Source organism: Haliotis rubra, unplaced genomic scaffold (assembly GCF_003918875.1).
Source record: "Haliotis rubra isolate DU_JTF1 unplaced genomic scaffold, ASM391887v1 Scf213, whole genome shotgun sequence".
NCBI lineage: Eukaryota > Metazoa > Mollusca > Gastropoda > Lepetellida > Haliotidae > Haliotis > Haliotis rubra.
The window spans coordinates 646,555-666,001 of record NW_025766148.1 but is presented as its reverse complement, the minus strand read 5'-3'; the positions used below and the strand labels follow the sequence as shown (position 1 = coordinate 666,001).

The 19,447-nt window shown below is 40.0% G+C and overlaps 1 protein-coding gene across 1 annotated transcript in view; it reads left to right on the top strand.

Moving 5' to 3' along the window:
- Positions 1-11,292: 11,292 nt before the first annotated feature.
- Positions 11,293-19,447, top strand: part of LOC124276791 — a 49,154-nt gene continuing 40,999 nt past the window's right edge. The window contains exon 1 of the mRNA XM_046712441.1: positions 11,293-11,395. The gene's annotated coding sequence lies outside the window, so the exon portion shown is untranslated. The remainder of the gene's footprint in view (positions 11,396-19,447) is intronic.

Below are 19,447 nucleotides of genomic sequence, written 5' to 3'. Positions count from 1 at the left end.
TGGAAGATGTTATTGGAGTAAATTCACTCAATCATAAGTGTTCAAAAGTAGGCCCAAAATTGAAGAATGATAAATGAGGACTATTTTTATGGATATACACCTTCTTTATTCTATATAGGCGACGTTTCGACATAGATTCTAATGTCGTTGTCAAGCAAATGGTTATGTCGTTGTCAAGCAAGTGGTTGTCAAGCACTTGCTTGACAACGAGATAAGAATCTATGTCGAAACGTCGCCTATATAGAATAAAGAAGGTGTATATCCATAAAAATAGTCCTCATTCTTCATCTACCCGAATTCTAGAATGCCAATCAAAGAAGGCCAAAAATTGTTTAAAAATTAGAAATTGGAATTTTTCATCTGTAAAATTCAACCGATTTTAACATGAATTGCTTCAACTCATTTCATCTTGTGTATTGAAATAACTAATCCCTATAAGTTTATTTATTAGTATATATAACTTCAAAGGCGGTGTCTAGAAAACAATACAGACAAACAACAGGTATTTTCATATGAAACCAGGGTACATGAAAGTGTACATTTCAAAGGGCCGACATCAGAGGAAAGCCAGGCAATACTGCAGGTGCCCGCTTTGATGCTGATTTGTCCAAATCAATGATAAGTGTCATTAAATGTGCCCTGTTTTAGATTGGACAGGTCTGATTGTGGAAAAATCGAAATAATATATTCACGTTAATCGTCTATCTTCGCATTGTCCAGTGTGTGGGCGTTTATGATTTCCCAAAATAGGCGTTGTTCCATTCAGAGAAAGCCACAAAACAGACAAATTGACGTACTTGTAAATTACTGCGCGATACAGACGATGAATATATCAATGCAGTGAGATATGACCAGTCGCCCAGTAGGGTCAAGTATCGACCGGTTAGCTCACACTTGTTTCGTGAATACTTAAATAGATTTGGAAGGTCGAAATATAAATTAACGTGTGCAGATTTTCTGCTTTTTAACTTTTTAAAAATAATATTGGGCATTGTGTTGTTTAAAATCTGTGACCATTGTTTGTACGATCTGCTGTTTTTTTGTCAGGAATACGCAGTTCGATGTACAGTGAGCTATTTTATTTATTTATTTATTTATTTATTTATTTATTTATTTATTTATTTATTTATTTATTTATTTATTTATTTATTTATTTATTTATTTATTTATTTATTTATTTATTTATTTATTTATTTATTTATTTATTTATTTATTTATTTATTTATTTTCTTAACATTCAGTTCATGTGTTTTAAGCCAAATACGTCAGGCATGTGCTCAAAGTTATGCTGGTAACTGTCAACTGTAAGAGTCGTCTCGCCTCGCCCGGCTCCATAATTATTAGTCATTCTGTTTTCTGGAACTAGAGTCGCAGGTAAATGTTCTATAGTCACGTGGGAGTTGTATTCTTAGTCATATATTTACAGTAGTCATAGATACATGGAAGTGGGCGTTTGACATCCGCCGATAAGGACACACAACATTGAAATGTACATGTGACGAGTTGATGGATGTGTTTGTCAATTGCGGCGTGTACCGATTGACGTCAGATTAACGTTAATATCCACGTGTGTCATACAGTGGCAAACTACCTCTGATCATGTTGTTGTACATCTGTACTGTCAATAAACATTTTCGTTCAGTTTTACCAACAAAAGCGATCAACATGTCCTAAAAACAAAACAGCTGAAGTTAAAAAACAAACATAGTTTGACGTCTAGTTGAATTGGTTTCATGTCACACTATATTCCTGTTATAAAAAGCAGCCTGTACATAACTGAGCCTTGAAACAAAACAGTGATTGATATTATAAGTGACGATCTACGCTGCCTGGTTACCATGACAACCAAGTCACCATGTCTGACTCCCGGATCTGAGAAGCAGGCACTGATGATGGTATTCTTTCTAACTGTTGACTATTCTCTGTGACAAATGTCCATTTGAATGTATTTTTAATTTTATTGGCTGAATGAGCAATTATGCATTGTGAATACAGTTATATTTACGTTATGTCTATCGATATAGATGCATAGAAATCCACTCGTTTTCATTCGTTTCAGTATCGAAAGTAAATCTTGAGATAATGGGCGGATTTCAGGATTATTCATGCACTGTTTATGCTGTTAGGCAAAGATATAATATTATCTGGCGTTATAAACGGGTCACTTGCTCGCGATCCCATATCCTGCCAGCCCACATCACGGCATTTTAAAGACCAACATCTGCTGAAGTATAAATTTAGACAATTTAACACTAAATAGTACATCCATTTATTATAATGATATATTTAATGAAGGTGAGGTAAATGGACAGACGTCTCTTTCAAGATTATTGCATTTATTGCAAGGTGAATATTAAAATGAATAAAGTTTATCAGTAAAATACTACATGTAGATATTTAAAATGAAAAATGCACATTAAAGTTATAGATGGACGAATTCAACAATATTAGAACATTTACATCAAACGCCGTGTATTGCGCCATTAGACATTTGAAAATAACTTTCAAAAGCTTCTTTCTGCATCACAGAAAGAATAACAAATTCATAAAATGTTATTTTATGACAAGCGTTTCTGGCAGATAATGGTGTACCTTTACAGGCGAATCAATAATGGGTCTACTTTACATCAAATACCATGTTGACTTTTGAAATATTCATACAATTTTAATGTACATTTCATAGATATTACATTACGTTGTAATGACTTGCTGACGAGACCAACCATCCCATCAAGTGATTGTTATGAGGCGTTACCTTTATCGGAGAACTTGCAACGAAACCTAAACAAACAACGAAATCAAACAATCAGCAGCTGGAAAAAGGGCTCTTTTGATGAGCCCACTACTCGTTGAGGAATATATAACCGCTTTTGTTAATGACTGGTATTTACGACTTCATCACAAGTCTGCTCTCTTGTAAACGAGGGGCGGCGGGGTAGCGTAGTAGTTAAGGCGTCACGCCGAAGACCCGGGTTCGATTCCCCATATGGGCAAAATGTGTGAAGCCCATTCCTGGTGTTTCCTGCCGTGATATTACTGGAATATTGCTAAAAGCGGCGTAAAACTATACTCACTCACTCACTCTAGTACACGAGCTGACGGACTGTATTTCTGGTTCCGTTTATGTAAGTCGGAATGTGTATAACGAACTATGGTTATAGCGAACTACAGTTAGTGGTCCCCCTGAGTTCGTTATAACTGTAGTTTACTGGGCACATGAAACCAATTTCTTGTGCCCCCTGTCGTCATATTGCTGGAATATTTCTGAAAACGTATTTAGACAGGTTCACAGAGAGCAGTCGAAACTCTCCTCCAACCTTCCAGGATTCTGTTCCAGGATTCTGTTCCAACTCTGAATCCGCACACTAAATGGTTTCATTGTGAGAATAATCATACTTTGTAACTGAATAAAAATACAATCACCATAACAATATCATTGTCTCGGAGATTGTAAACGGAATATCGAAAATCGTATCGTTGACAGTTGTAATGGCTACATGGTGTCGACACATGTACGGTTAGTTTCAACAGTACGAGAGTTATTAACACAGCAAGTACTGATGGAGATCTGCATGATGTTATAGTGGTTTCGTCATACCAAAAGACGTTAAAATATGGTACTTGTTTGTCCCTGCCTGGCGCTCGACATTAATGGGTACAACAAGGACTGGTCGGCTCGGAGTCAGTATGATGTGTCTGAGTGGGGTATTCATGCTTCGCTGTGGCATGGTGTCTCAGTGGGCTAGCACTATAAAACCAGCTTCAGTCTAGGCTAGTACAAGCAGCCGCACATACACACACACGCGCATGCACGTCATCATATGAGCGAAATATATTCTGAAGCACGACGTTAAACCCAATTTCACCTCACCTATAGTGGTTTTATCCGCATACTATCTTCTGCCATTCATTGGATGGGGAAGTCACCGTTGGTGTTCATTAGGGGCTAGTGAGAGAACGTCCTCCGAAACAATCCCTCATTATCAACAAAGCCCCCGAATCCTGTGAGTTTCCGACTCTTCGGTCTCACCCCACACTGCAGCACATGTAACAATTTTATAGGCAAACGATTTTGTTCAAGATACGCCTCTGGTCTCCCAGTAGTAAATGGGTACCAGGCAGGATGAGGCGGTGACTGTTAAGCTTCTAGCGTCTCAGATGCAGATTGGGTTATAGTGCACACCGATCCATTCACGCACGCACGCACACATACATACATACATACATACATACATACATACATACATACATACATGAGTGAATGAATGAATGAATTAGTTTTACGCTGCTTTTAGCAATATTCCAGCAATATCACGGCGAGGGACACCAGAAATGGGCTTCACACAACCGTGTGGGGACTCGAACCCGGGTCTTCGGAGTGACGAGCAAACGCCTTAACCATTAGGCTACCCCACCGCCCCCGTCCAACATGAGAACATTGTGGTAGAGTTACAAAACTAAGAACGTGCCGAAAATTTGACACAATGTTCCCGAGAGATATAATATTCAATGTAGCCACTATCCAAATGTATGGCATCACTTTGGAAAGCTTAAGTACCGCGTCAGTTATAGTTGTAAAATTACCAATATCCTTGAAGGAAATAAGTCTTGGGAATCGGTCGCTACACTACTGCTCAAAACATAAGTTCCCAGTGCCATCGAAAAAACATTTATATATTTTTATGAACTGTACTCTGTGTACTAGAGATACAACAATGTTGACACTGACGTCCATTAAATGGCGTTTTCGAACTGCATAACCCACAGATAAAACCATGAATGCTTATAACCCAACAGTGTGTTATTAAAAAGCTGTTTCTATGCAATGTATTACCAGACCGTGTCTAGTGAGAACATATCTAAATATTACATTCATGCGTGACTGATTCGATGGTGTATTAATCTGTCGTTTGTAACCTGGTGGTATTTTAGTCTCTGTTTAATTGTCTGTAAGTACAATCGTAATAAAGTTTGTTTATATCCCCAAAGACTTGTAAACCTGCATGTTTCAGGCTTGTTATAATTTCATAAGCACCGAGTCGTTAGTAACTGATTGTATTAGGATTTGGTCCCAATCTATGGAATCCGAGAAGGGACATTTTCGCGTTGTCGCATTGTCGCCCTCTCAAAAACAAGTAAAATGAGGCAAAATAAACGAAAACGCGACACGCAACATCGCGACAACGCGACATTTCGCCCATTTGTCGCGTTGTCGCGTGTCGCGTTTTGGTTAATTTTGCCTCATTTTGCTTGTATTTGAGAGGGCGACAACGCGACAATGTCCCTTCCAGGATTCCATACCAATCAACTGAATATGCATTATATTAGGGATCATATGAAATGAGAATTGTACAGACAAGTAACCCGTGAAGATCCCGGTTACAACTGATCTTCAGTAACCCATGCTTGTCGTAAGAGGCGACTAATAATAATAATAATGATAATAATAAGTCTTCTTCTATAGCACACAGTCTCCAAACACCAAGTGATTGCTCGCAGCGCTTAATCAGAATCCTTATTACCCCGGATAACCCAAGCTGCCTGTTAGGCGCTAGAAGGTTATAGTCACATGACTTTATCCAACCGGGTACCCATTTTCTGCTGGTTGAACAGAGGCAATTTGGAACAAACTCACTTGCCTGAGGTAAGACCACATGTATCAAATGTGCTTCGTTGTGGGACAGGACTGAAGTCCTAGAAACTCTCAGGAGTCAAGCTGCCAAACATGGTCATCTATCCAAGGATTGTCCGAGCTCGACGTTGCTCAACTTCAACTGGTTCGTGACCTGATCTCTGTGCACAGGACCACACGCCACCACAACAGGATCGGTTGGTCAGGCTCGCTGACTTGGTTGACACATGTCATCGTATCCCGACTGCAACTGCGTAGATCGATTCTCATGCTGTTGATCACTAGATTGTCTGGTCCAGACTCGATTATTTACAGACCATATATCTGGAATATTGCTGAGTGTAGCGTTAAACAACAAACCAACCAACCAACCACAGACAAGTAACTACTTGACCATGGATGTGTGGATTGCTTATTGACAAACAGTAGGTCACGGTTAGTCTAGGTCACGGTATGTCCTTGAGCCAGTCGCCAGTTGCCATTTATTAACACAAATCACGCATGGAGACCAAGTTATATGGGTATTGAAGTATAGGCCGTGCTGTAAGGTAGGTGGGTAGCTTAGTGATGTTACTCAAGATGTGATCAGTGTTTAGGCAATGTAACACCTCACATGTGAGGGTATAAACACACTGACCATTCACTGGTGCATCAGATATGAAAATCTCCTTCCTATGTACATATTTCCACAGCTTTTCTGAAGCCTGTCGAGGAAAGAACATTTCATCAAGTTTTAACATGTTACGATTTTATACAAAACCATCAGGCAAATTACAAACCCTAATAAGATGTGTTTAAAAAGATCCAAACGGATATTGACGACATGCATTTTTTTTTTACATTTGTTTTATTCACTTCAGTTGGATACAAACGTCAGTTTTGTGAGCATTAAATTGAGAGACAGCATGCATAGAAAGGAACACTTACATATTCAATTACATTATGTGCTGAGAATAGTAAATTATATGCGAGATCGTGGAATCACAATGGAGTGCAAGTACTGCATCCTCGTAAGATGAAGTCATAACAGTGACAATGCTGGTGATATTACATCCCATTTTCTATTAAACAAATCCATGTTGATATTTTTCGAACAAATATATTTTTCTGTTTGATACACATAATTTAATACTGCTTTATCGATATTAAAACTGGGTTTCAAACCCTTTATGTTCATTACATATATATGGCGTTTGGCCAATAAAATCATGTGGTTGAGTAGGTGGTTGCCATTGCAGCAAAATAAAATATCTATACAGTCCGTTTGAGACAAAATGATACCGATGAATTGCAATCTAACACAAAAACAAATAGACATAAAAGAATCGAACAAACGCGGACTGCAATAAAAACAACAGACCAACTCTAGAAAAAAATGCATAATTTGTGTCACAAAAATAAAAAAGTTGTTTAAGAAACTGTCATCATTTATTTGTGCGTTTTCCCAGTTTGTTACAAGGGTGCAGTGGCAACTAAAGGAACAGCGCGAAAAGCGAGTTGCACGTGCATTAGTGACGTCAGAGACATGTAATTATTGCTGATTCACGGACTGTAGTAGAAATTGACGACATGCATTTGTTTCCGTTACTTCCGACTTCTTGATCGTAATCTACTTCATGGTTTGATAGTACAGACCCAATGTATATTTGGAATGGGTTTTTTAATGTTGATATGCACGAATAGCCCACATAAACTACCGGGAAAAGAAAGTTATCACCGGCTTCACTTGGTAAAATAATAGAGACAAAGACGTATGTGAGATTTATTATAATTATTTCTCAAACAAAAATCACTTTCCAAAAGTTTGACTGAAAATTCATTGTAATGCTGGTCTTGCATTTGTCGCAATCCATTAAGAAAGAGTCAGGAGGAGTTTGTATTGTGGTCAAGACTCAAACAGTCAGTGTCACCAGTATGCAAAATAGTTTCCAAATTGTGCTAGTCAGTCGGGCTAGCTATGCCTGAAAGCTACTAGCCCACAAAATAATCACTAGCCCGAAATTTGAATGTAGAAACCAAGCAAAGGCTTACAAAAAGGTAAAATACCATCATGAACAAAAAAGAAAACACATGTCTGAATTACTGAAATATTTTGTTTATAACTCAAATAAGCCGGAGAGATGATATTTACAAAATGGAAGTGCACTAGCCAGTGACTGTGGAGATTTACTGGCCCGACTGGACTTTTACTAGACACGGGCTAGCGGGCCAGTGGCTATTTCGCAATCTGACTGTCACATACTTGGAATGTTGCTGACTGCGGCGTTCAAGCGACAATTGAACACTCAGTTTTCCCTCAACCAGAAGGACCCATGAAGATCCAGGCAAGAGCAACCCATGCTTGTCGTAAGAGGCAACTATTGGAACCGTCGTATACTTTATTATTGATGGATGACTAGTTTAGCCAAAAAATATAATTAAGTGATTTCTGAACATACATTGACATTTCAGTTGCAAATACAACGACTACTCTGTATCCACTCGTCAGATAAACTGATTCTCGGTCTTGGAGTGGTTGTTTATTTGTTGTTTAACGCCGCACTCAGCAATATTCCAGCTATCGGGCGGTCTGTAAGTAATCGAGTCTGGACCAGACAATCCAGTGATCAACATCATGAACATCAATCTAGACAATTGAGATACGATGACATGTGTCAACCAGTCAACCAAGTCAGCGAGCCTGACCACCCGATCCCGTTGGCCGCCTCTTACGACAAGCATGGGTTGCTGAAGACCAATTCTAACCCGGATCTTCACGGGTCTCGCTCATATAAAACGTCACTGAAAAAGAATAACCAGTCTGTATTATCCACCGAAAAATGTGCCGTTGGGTGTTGCAGGGAAATGGAGACGAAACTTCTATGAAAGACTCAATGATGACACCAGGTGTTCGCGAACTGGTAGTTCTAACAGTACTCGTCAATAAAAACAATTGCATGATGGCCTCCCGCAATAAGAATATATGCATGAACCATAATTAATCAAACCCCCTTATGATGTCCAATCCACCCTGTCCCATCCCACCTCACCTCACCCAACGCCACCTCACCTCACCTCACCTCACCTAACCTAACCAACGCCACCTCACCTCACCTCACCCAACGCCACCTCACCTCACCTCAACAACGCCACCTCACTTCACCTCACCCGAGCCCACGCCACGCCGCGCCACGCCACCTCATCCCACCCCACCCCACCTCACCTCACCCCACCCCACCTCACTACATCAAATGTTAGTACTTCAATAATGCAACCACCTGTCCAGTTTGACGTTTGATGAATGAAAACCTTTTTTTTCAAAGCGAGTCTGTGTTGGCAACATTTCCTCAGCTCCTGGCACAGCTAGGAGGGATAACTCTCACAGACCACTGGTCCACCTCACATTACATTATAATGCAACTGAGATCCTTTGTGTTCACTGCAATCAAAGGGTTGTGCGAAGAATAATAGTACTCAGATATGAGACTTTTGCACGAACATTCTTCATCAAAACAAACCGTGTGATCTCCGACAGCCTGTGCTCCATGTCCTTGACAGTTGCCCGTGTAGCATAACAAAGGACGTATCGATTACTCAGGTAGTTTGTTTTACTACAGTGAACAAAAAGCAAGTTCGTTTTATTACTCAGTGTAAACCTGCTATCATTTATTCCGGTATTGAGATGGCCGCTTTTGGCAAAGTTCCGGCACTGCTACGGACATGGAATACCAGAACTGGCGGGTCAGGTCCTCAGAAATTACAGGTCACTCATTAGTCCTGGGACTTATTTGAAGAGAGCTTATCAATATAATTTATTTATGTCGTCCACAGATTAAAACGTAGCTAAAATTTCTGCATTTTATAGCAGAGAAGATATATGAAATCATTTTTCTTGAATGCTAAATAAACTGTCTAGGTAACTTTTGATATGATTTAGAGTGAGTGAGTGAATGAGTATGGTTTTACACTGCATTTAGCAATATGACGGCGGGGGACATCAAAAATGTTCTTCGTCAAGAAAAAATGCAATAATCTTGACCCCGCGTCTTTGACTTCTTAATGTGGAGTATACACAAACGCCGAGACAAAAAATATCTTTGAATACACTTTATGACACGAAGATGATTATTATGCTTATTATTATGATAGTAACTTACCAAACTGAAAACCAACATTATTTTACATTTTACAGCCTTGCTTGCATTTGACAAATGTTTTTAAACTGCCTCCCTTTTAATGTGTATCACGTGTTTGACTAAAACACCTATTAAAAGTTAAACAGTGTCTATACTCCATTTCACTGAGGTAACATCTGGATCTAATGATATCGGCAGCCATATTGCTATTACAAACCCTATATCCCGTAAGTTGGTAAACATACGGTAACAGACGCAGGTTGATATCACTTATGATAACAATGATATCGGAATAAAGCCATTAGTGAGAAAACCGGCCGTGAAAGAACAGCTGGAATGTAGCAAGCAAACCGTAGAGATGAAATCTCGTTTATGTTTTCCGGGCACACTTTTCTATCCACCATGTCACCGAAACAAAGTGGAGGTCACTCTTTAAGCAGCATGTCAACATTGTTTTTTATTTGAACCGACACTTGATGTTGAAAGGTTGAGTTTAAAGCAAATAGTTTTGTTGTTTTCATCGATGGGTGACGAATATATTGCCTCAAAGCACAACTATATATTAACTAATCTGTTAAAGTTTCGACACGGTTGCACGTATCTATTGCTTTGGGGAAAATAAACAGAAAATGTTTTAAACACATTAATGTACTTCAGTTTTTGCCTTTTATTTGAATCGATTTTTGTTTTTTAAATTGTGTATATATGTTTGAATTATTTACAAAATAAATTGCTGGAATATTGTTAAAAGCGGCGTAAAACTGTATTTAATCTTTCTCTCGTGCAGTTGGGTATGGTCGCTGGCTTCGGCACTATATTGGTGCATATCAACCCCAACCGAATGTGACAACTCAAAACATGCAACACCCCACTCACTCACTCACTCACTCACTCACTCATCTACGAACAAACGTGTAGATCCTGAGCGAGAAAACATTTTTTACCGAATTAGGAGTTTTGTTTAACCAAATTTGTGAGACCTTCAAGTACAGCCTTTCTGTTGCATGTAAATATCTCACAGGGAATTGCTGAGTGCGGCTTAAAACTGAACTCACTCACTCACTCACGAGGGCACAGTCAGGCACGGAGTACATTTACTCAAACTTATTTTGTGACTTGAGTGAGTGAAGTTTTACACCGTTCGTTTCATGCTCCACTCTGCAATTTCACAGGTATTTGACAGAAGTAATATGGCCTGTGTTTAATTTGTTGTCTAACGTTGCACTGCGCAATACTCCAGAAATATGACGGCGGTATTGTCACCTGCTCATTGATTGTTTAAAGGCGCACTCTGCCAGCTGTATGAGACGATAGCATCGCCTGTAAACTAATTTGCAACCATGTAGGTTGTTGGAGCGTCCATCCTTAAACACATCAAAGACCCAACACGACCATGCGTCATAAAATAACCATATATATAATCATCTTTAAAATAGTGTTATTAAAAGTATGCAGAGATGACAGAAAAAATTAATAACACTTTCCTCTGGTACTCATATAATTTTTCCACAAACGCTTCTCGCCGCTTGACTGGCTTATGTTAATGGGCTGCTGACGTTGGTTGTCCGTGTATATAAAAAGGACTCGCTGTAATATCTGAGTACCTGTCTTTTTGGTCTTCAACACCGAGTGTTCCCGTTCCTGCAAGGTAGGTGTTTTGAACAATGAGCTTTAATCACCATGATGTAAATGCGTATTAGCGTTACACTACGATGGTGATTGTTAGATTCGGTGAAAGCCGTGGACTTCATCACATGCAGTCAAGTGTTCATTTTATGTTTACTAATGAGTGTTTTGCAGCTACGAGTCATTTAGGCAGTTGTGGAACATTTCATGCCGTAACTGAATAATTTGTAACGGATGCTTATTGAATTTGAATTTTGTATTATGTTTTATTTAATATTTGTGATATTTGGATTAAACTCGTGTAAGTCGCAGGGTATTTTTAAACCCTAATTCGTGAACTGTCGGTAAAGTAATTGTGTCTGGTTTTACACCGCATTTAGCAATATTCCAGCAATATCACAGCGGGGGACACCAGAAATGGGCTTCACACATTGCGTCTATGTGGGTAATCGAACCCAGGTCTTCAGCGTTACGAGCGAACGCTTTAACCACTAGGCTACCCCACCGTCCCGGCTAAAAGGAACTGTCGCTGTCTTGGTTTCCTGGGGCGGTGGGATAGCCTAGTGGTTAAAGGGTTCGCTCGTCACGCTGAAGACCTGGGTTCGATTCCAACACAGGGGTACAATATTTGAAGCCCATTTCTAGTGTCCCCCGCCGTTATATTGCTGGAATATAGCTAAAAGCGGTGTAAACCCATTCACCCACTCACTTCGTCTTCTGAGACGGCGCTGCTATTCGCTGTGACGAATTGTATACCTAAATCGTGTCAGATCATGGGTTCGAATCCCGTAACGTTATGGTTCTAGGTTTCTTAGCATCATGCCTTTGATCGTAAGTTTCGCCCAAGTGGTAAACGTCCGACAATCATCACTCCCAGATTTCGTCCCACAGTAAAGGGACAAACGGAGTTACAGTTGAAAACGGCGGACTCACACACTCACTCACGCATTCGTTCACTCACTCACTCACTCACTCACTGTGTATAGCTGGGCCATGTCCATTTTAGCTTACTTAATGTACTAGTCAAACTGTTACCGTCGTGGTTTATCTGAAAAGCGAATAAACATTACCATTTAAATAGCGAAATCACACTTTCAAGAAAAACCCTTTCCTCTTTAAATTATTTATCATTTCCCAATAATGTCAATCAAAATCACCCCCGCTGTTACGACAATATGGACAATTATTTAATATTAAAATGTCCTTTTATCTATAATGTATTTTTCTGGATACACGTATATTCGTGATCAGATAAATGAGTAATTTAGATAGATATTGTGTTTTAAGTGATGCGTTAATGACATCGCTGTTTTATGTCCAGAACAAAAGCTGGTAATGTCCTTTCGGTAATGTGTTGCTTACGGGGAATAATATATATGTTAATTTGTGTATAAAGCACGCTCGATGCAACATATTTTTGTCATCGATTCACAGTGTTTTCCAATAGACATAATCATAAACGCTTGTAATGAAGTAAAAACAAGTGCTTTGTTACTATTACTGATGAAAATAAGGGATGTTGATAATGAGGGTGTTCGATTTGGTAAAAACGAAGACACTTCTTGTTGGTTACCATCTGGCATACACTCAGTCTGCCGTTGTTTAACGGTATCCGGTACCGTTATTCGGTATGCTGATTTTCGGGCGGTGGGGTAGCGTAAGGCGCGTGTTCGATTCCCAACATGGGTACAAACCCATATCTGAGGTTCCTCGCTGTGATATTGCTGGAAAATTACTTGAGGCGGCGGAAAACTAAATCCGGTGCCGTTATTCGGTATACAGAGTTCCGTCCCTTGCGTGTAATGTGATCAGCTGAATCGGGTTTGAATCTAAAAATCGCCCTGATCGTGGTTATTGGGTTATTGATCTCAGCGTCCGCATGTGTTTTTCAAGAGGGGGCGGGGAGGGTGCAACCAGGGTCAGCTGTCATCTCACATCAAGCTGGCTTACATCGGAGTGAAACAATGTTCGATGAGGCGTTAATATAGACTCTCCATATTCTATGGAAGTTCTTGGTGGGTTCGACGAGAAGTCGACCGGCTCCGTGGTGTAGTGGTTAGAGCGTCCGCCCGGAGAGCGGAAGGTCGCGGGTTCGATCCCCGACCGCGTCATACCAAAAGACGTTAAAATATGGTACTTGTTGGTCCATGCCTAGCGCTCGGCATTAATGGGTACAACAAGGACTGGTCGGCTCGGAGTCAGTATAATGTGTCTGAGTGGGGTATTCATTCTTCACTGCGGCATGGTATCTCAGTGGGCTAGCACTATAAAACCAGCTTAAGTCTGGACTAGTACAAGCAGCCACACCTACACATACACACGCATGCACGTCGTCATATGAGCGAAATATTCTCAAGCACGACGTTAAACCCAATTTCACCTCACCTCACCTCGACGAGAAGTCCCATTCGCTGTCTGGGCTGCGTGTAGAGGGGGACAAGGCCCTGAGCTGATGATGAATCTAACCGGCTTGGCTGTGCCAGTATCTCCCATCTTAACTCTCCACTTTAATTAGGGGTGAAAGGGTACGCTCTTACCACGGTACGGTACGTAGAAGGCCTTCGGTTCAGTCCGTTTCGGTTCGGTATATGAGATATGGTCATAATGCAGAAAATTGACAAGAGCCAAACCTTACACTGTTTGATAACATCTTTAAAATTTTTAATGAACAAAACTGTCATTTTATGCTTTGTAATGACGGTACGTAAACCGAAAATACCGAATTTGTGGATTGCATTACGGTATACCGAACCGAAGGCTAAATAGCGCTGTTCTGCTAATACCGCGATATACCGTTTCACCCCTAATTTTAACTTAATCTGTAAAATCATCTTCAATTTCAACATCATCATCACTACTCTCGTCATCTTCGTCGTCGTTAGATAATGTTTCCGGCATTGCCATTTGATAATAATGTTGAAAAAGCTATTCTCTCCTCACATTTTAACTGTAACATTGATATGTAGAACGAGTGTCAATATTGGCCTGTTCATGTATCCTGACACCGGAACATGATACGCTCATGTAGTCGTGGCACGACAAAAGTATATATTGATTGTTGAGAGTTTATTGAACTTAACGTAAGCTAAGCTACATTTAATATTTTCAACTCTGATTGCGAGTGTTGAGTTCAGTCCATATCGACAAATCATGAAATGGGAAACAAAAAAACATCTGGCCACGAAGCGATTTAGTAATGACCTACAAGCAACACCCAGTACGTGGACGGTTCCAGCACTTCTGGTTGTTCAACAGAGGGACCAGTGACCTGGTATACTGGTTGTTTCTGGGCAAATATCATGTTATTTGAGAACTTAGAATAAAAGGTAAAAAAAAACAGTATTTGATGGGCAAATATTATCCATTCGAATATATTAAATCTCCCTAGTAAGTATTAGTGAGTGAGTGAATGGGTGAGTTTAGTTTTACGCCGCACTCAGCAATATTCCAGCTAAATAATCGAGTCAATCCAGACAATCCAGTGATCAACAGCATGAGCATCGATCTGCGCAGTTGGGAACCGATGACATGTGTCAACCAAGTCAGCGAGCCTGACCACCCGATCCCGTTAGTCGCCTCTTACGACAAGCATGGGTTACTGAAGATCAATTCTACCCGGATCTTCCCGGGTTAGTAAGTATTAATACAGATGTCTGTATAGGTATCAACGTTTATTTAGGTTCATCAATGCTCGTGCTGTCGATCACTGGATTGTCTGGTCCTGACTCGATTATTTACAGACCGTCGCCATGTAGCTGGAATATTGCTGAGTGCGGCGTAAAATTAAACTCACTCACTTATTTAGGCTCAGCTGTTGTGACGTTCAAGGTGAGGTGAGGTGAAATTGGGTTTAACGTCGTGCTTGAGAATATTTCGCTCATATGACGACGTGCATACGTGTGTATGTGTAGCTGCGGCTGCTTGTACTAGCCCAGACTTAAGCTGGTTTTATAGTGCTAGCCCACTGAGATACCATGCCGCAGTGAAGCATGGATACCCCACTCAGACACATTATACTGACTCCGAGCCGACCAGTCCTTGTTGTACCCATTAATGCCGAGCGCCAGGCAGGGACCAACAAGTACAATATTTTAACGTCTTTTGGTATGACGCAGTCGGGGATCGATCCGCGACCTTCCGCTCTCCGGGCGGACGCTCTAACCACTACACCATGGAGGCGGTCTGTGACGTTCAAGAGGTCGTGCACATCACCGACAGTCACTGCCGAGCGGTGTTAACGGACAGCACCTTCTGAAAAGTCCAGGGGCGGTGGGGTAGCCTAGTGGTTAATGCGTTCTCTCGTCACGCCGAAAACCCGGTTTCGATTCCCAACATGGGTACAATGTGTGAAGCCCATTTGTGGTGTCCCCCGCCGTGATATTGCTGGACTAAGCGGAGTAAAACTAAACTCACTCACTCACTCTGAAAAGTCCAGTGGACCCCACCCACCCCAAAAATCCCCCTTTTTAATAAAAATCCAGTTACCACAATACCAGACACAACATACCCTGACAGACGTGCAGACAGATGTAGAGATATATATCAGGAAAATATATCTTAAAGTTTACATTCATTTAGGTTTAAGCCAACTTCTCTGGCAACTTAAACGCTTATGTTAAAACAGAGTCTACAAATTCCAATCGCCGGACAACTCGCTATCCGGACGACTTTCATACGTAACCAAAACGTTCGTGTAAACGGGGCTCGACTTTTAAAAGGTTCCCGCCGTAGCGTTTCTGAACAGTTATTGTAACCAAAACAAATAATTCTGTATTAATAATACAAAACGTATAATCATTATTTATACATTGTTTTGATGAGTTTTCAAAATTAGCACTCCTCGATCGTTACTTATGAGTCAAAGGATCATTCGGGTCAGAAAAACTAATGTTTTTCATCGTGGTCACCACGACAAGTTTTATGTAGATGTTGGAAACCTATCATTGCAAAAACACAGGGGGTGCTTAATTAAGTTCTTGATGTCATAAATTCAATAATCTGTGAAACATAACAAATAATACGACGCACTTCCAACCATGCATGTACAAAGTTACTGGGAGTGTTGTCCATTCTGTAAAATTAAGTGCTGTGTTTTTAAGATGTATTTATATAAAGTGATGTGTTTGTGATAAGACACGTGGAATAACATTTACTGTGAAACGTTATTTAGTCATGCTCTGATGACATACCTGTATACACACGTGAAAATGTCCAGATTTAATTTGTGTTCTGTTATGGGAATGTAATATGATATTATAAAAACAATGCATAATGTATCCAAATAATCAATAATACATAAAAAGGTTTCATTTACCTCATTGAATAGGATGATATGCTCACGTGTAATAATAACCAGGACCTTATGTGATATTTGTTAAAGGATTCAAGTCAGGCCCTCTCAGATGATTACAATGAACGGTTCCGTATGCCTTCTTTCAATTATTTTCTATCTAAATGTTAATGAACTATGACGTGTTTTCAATTTTATCACCAAAATTAGTTTAGGTAGTAGATTAGGGTCCGTTCATATTTAATGGCTGGGGGTATGATTTTGAATAAATCATGGAGTTCAGCCATTTAGTACATAAAAATAAAAATAAAAAATTCTTAAAAATAATGGGAGGGGTGTCATTGATTTTGTATATGACATGCAGGGGCACTTACTTTGTACATACGTTCTAGGGGGTCGGGGGATTCTTTCACATTGTACATGTTTGTCCATAAAAATCATTATAATGCAACACTTTTCTGGATTTAGGAATCCTGACGACTTCGTCTACATATAGCGTTTCCGACAATGGTCGTCGTTTATGCTACCAAGTGCAGTGATCTGTTATGAATATATATAACATGCGAAATAGTAGGTCTTTAGGCGGCATTTAGAAGTGATACAAATAAAGAAGAGAGTTTTATGGATTTCAACCTCTTTATTATGAGGAACACAACGTTTCGGATAGTACCAGTGTTCCTTTATTCTGTTCCAGGTTTCTTCATAAGCTTTGTATTGCACTGTGGGTGAAAGTCTGGAAAAGAATAAAGGAACGCCTGTACTTTCAGGTGTTCCCCTATTTGTTTCCATGAGTATATATAATTTTGATAGCAACAAATAATCCCATTTAAATGGAGCCCCAGTGAGATGAGAGATTCAGAACCTGAGGGAATCTAGACTTGCTTCATTTAGAGCTTTAGCATTGCATCGAGGGCTAGGCAGTCGGGGAAATAATGTGGTTCAGGGACGTTTCGAAGTATAGTATGACCAGAAATTATTGAGAATTTTAGGAATATGTTTAATTGGAATTCTAGTATAAACAACCTTGACCAGCTTTCAAGTGCTTGGCTTCATTCAAGAGAGACAACTCCGTTAATCCTTTTTCATTAGTTTGTGAAGAATTATCCTCCTTTGTTTACTTGCTAGCAGACGACATTTTCAGTGATCATCAGTATGGATGATTTAGAGAAGAGGAAGTTGATTTTAGAGTATTATAACAAGGACATCAGATCAGCTAAAGTGATTTCAAGTAGAACAGGCATCCCTTTGTCCACTGTTTATTGTGTTTTGAAAAATACTGCAAATGGATATGGCATTGAGCACCAGGGAGGCGCAGGTAGGCCCAGAAAATTGACTGTCGGTGACAGGAGGCGGCATTGAAGCCTGCATTGCTGCCCATGGTGACTTGACAAAATACTAACTGTTCACCTGTCTTTGAATCTGGAGTTATGTTCTGCTAATATTCACATTTAATACGTGAGTAATGAGTGAAAACAATATATAAAATTACAATCTTAAATTCTCAATAATCCTGGCTGTACTGTATATACTTAGTCCTCCATCAGGTGGATGCGAAATAGTATTAATCTACTTTAAACTGTAGGAAATATCGGACATTATTCAACAATGACATAAGCAGTATCTTGCAGTTACTGCCTCTGGGGGTCGGGGTAAGGTGGGTGAGGGTTGAGAATATTTGTGGCTGCAGGGATTAGCAGCGTCAGTGCTGTAAGAGACGTACAGCGAGACGAGGTCAACACACTTGAACGTAATTTTCCTGATTATCAGACCGTGAAGTGTGAGGCAGTTCTGACTATATATATTGTAATAAGCTGTACTATTCCAGCTATACCATAAACAGTATTTATGTAGTATCATGACGATCTGATAGTGATTCATAAACACATGCCCATTATATAGTCGGAAGCCATCAATCGACCCAGACTCAGTCTGCTTTTATCAGAGTCGTTTTGTTGGGTTTCGTCCTTTTTATTAGCAGGGGTGGAAATAACTTTAAAATTGCTAGTGTACTCCGGTACAGTGGCACATGTAAAATCACTTGCCCTGATAAATTTTCCACTATACCGGCCATTTTCTTGTTGATTTTTTAAATAAACAACATAATTAACATTGGAATATCAACTGGACACTGGTACAGTGTGATATACAAATTTGATTGCCCGACAGAAAAAAACACTGGACTCGGGCGTCGGGCAATGGGTTATTTCCACCCCTGATTAGTATTAGGGGCGGTGTGGTAGCCTAGTGGTTAAGGCGTTCGCTCGTCACGCCGAAGACCCGGGTTCGATTCTCTACATGGGCACATTGTGTGAAGCCCATTTGTCGTGTCCCCTGATTTTTCTCACTTTAGTGATTCACACACGTGGTGGGGTTGAAATCGTTCAGTCGACTATGGCAGGTTTTTTCACATGATTATGGAAAGTGAGTGAGTATGGTTTTACGCCGCTTTTAGCAATATTACAGCAATATTACAGCAATATCACAGCGGGTGACACGAGAAATGGACTTCACACGATGTACCATCGGGAATCGAACCTGGATTTTCAGCGTGACGAGCGGACCCTTTAACCACGGGTCTACCCTACCACCCTGATTATGGAAAGTGTTTTGTCGCTTTTGTCAACATGAATGACATTGTTAGTATATACATTGTAGCGTAACCACGTCTATATTAGAAGTATTTCGCAAACACAATTACAGTTGACATCGACGTAGAACAGAGTCTTGCTATGTGTATCTCTCGGTAGGTTCGACCTGTGAAGGTCCGGGTTAGAATATTGATCT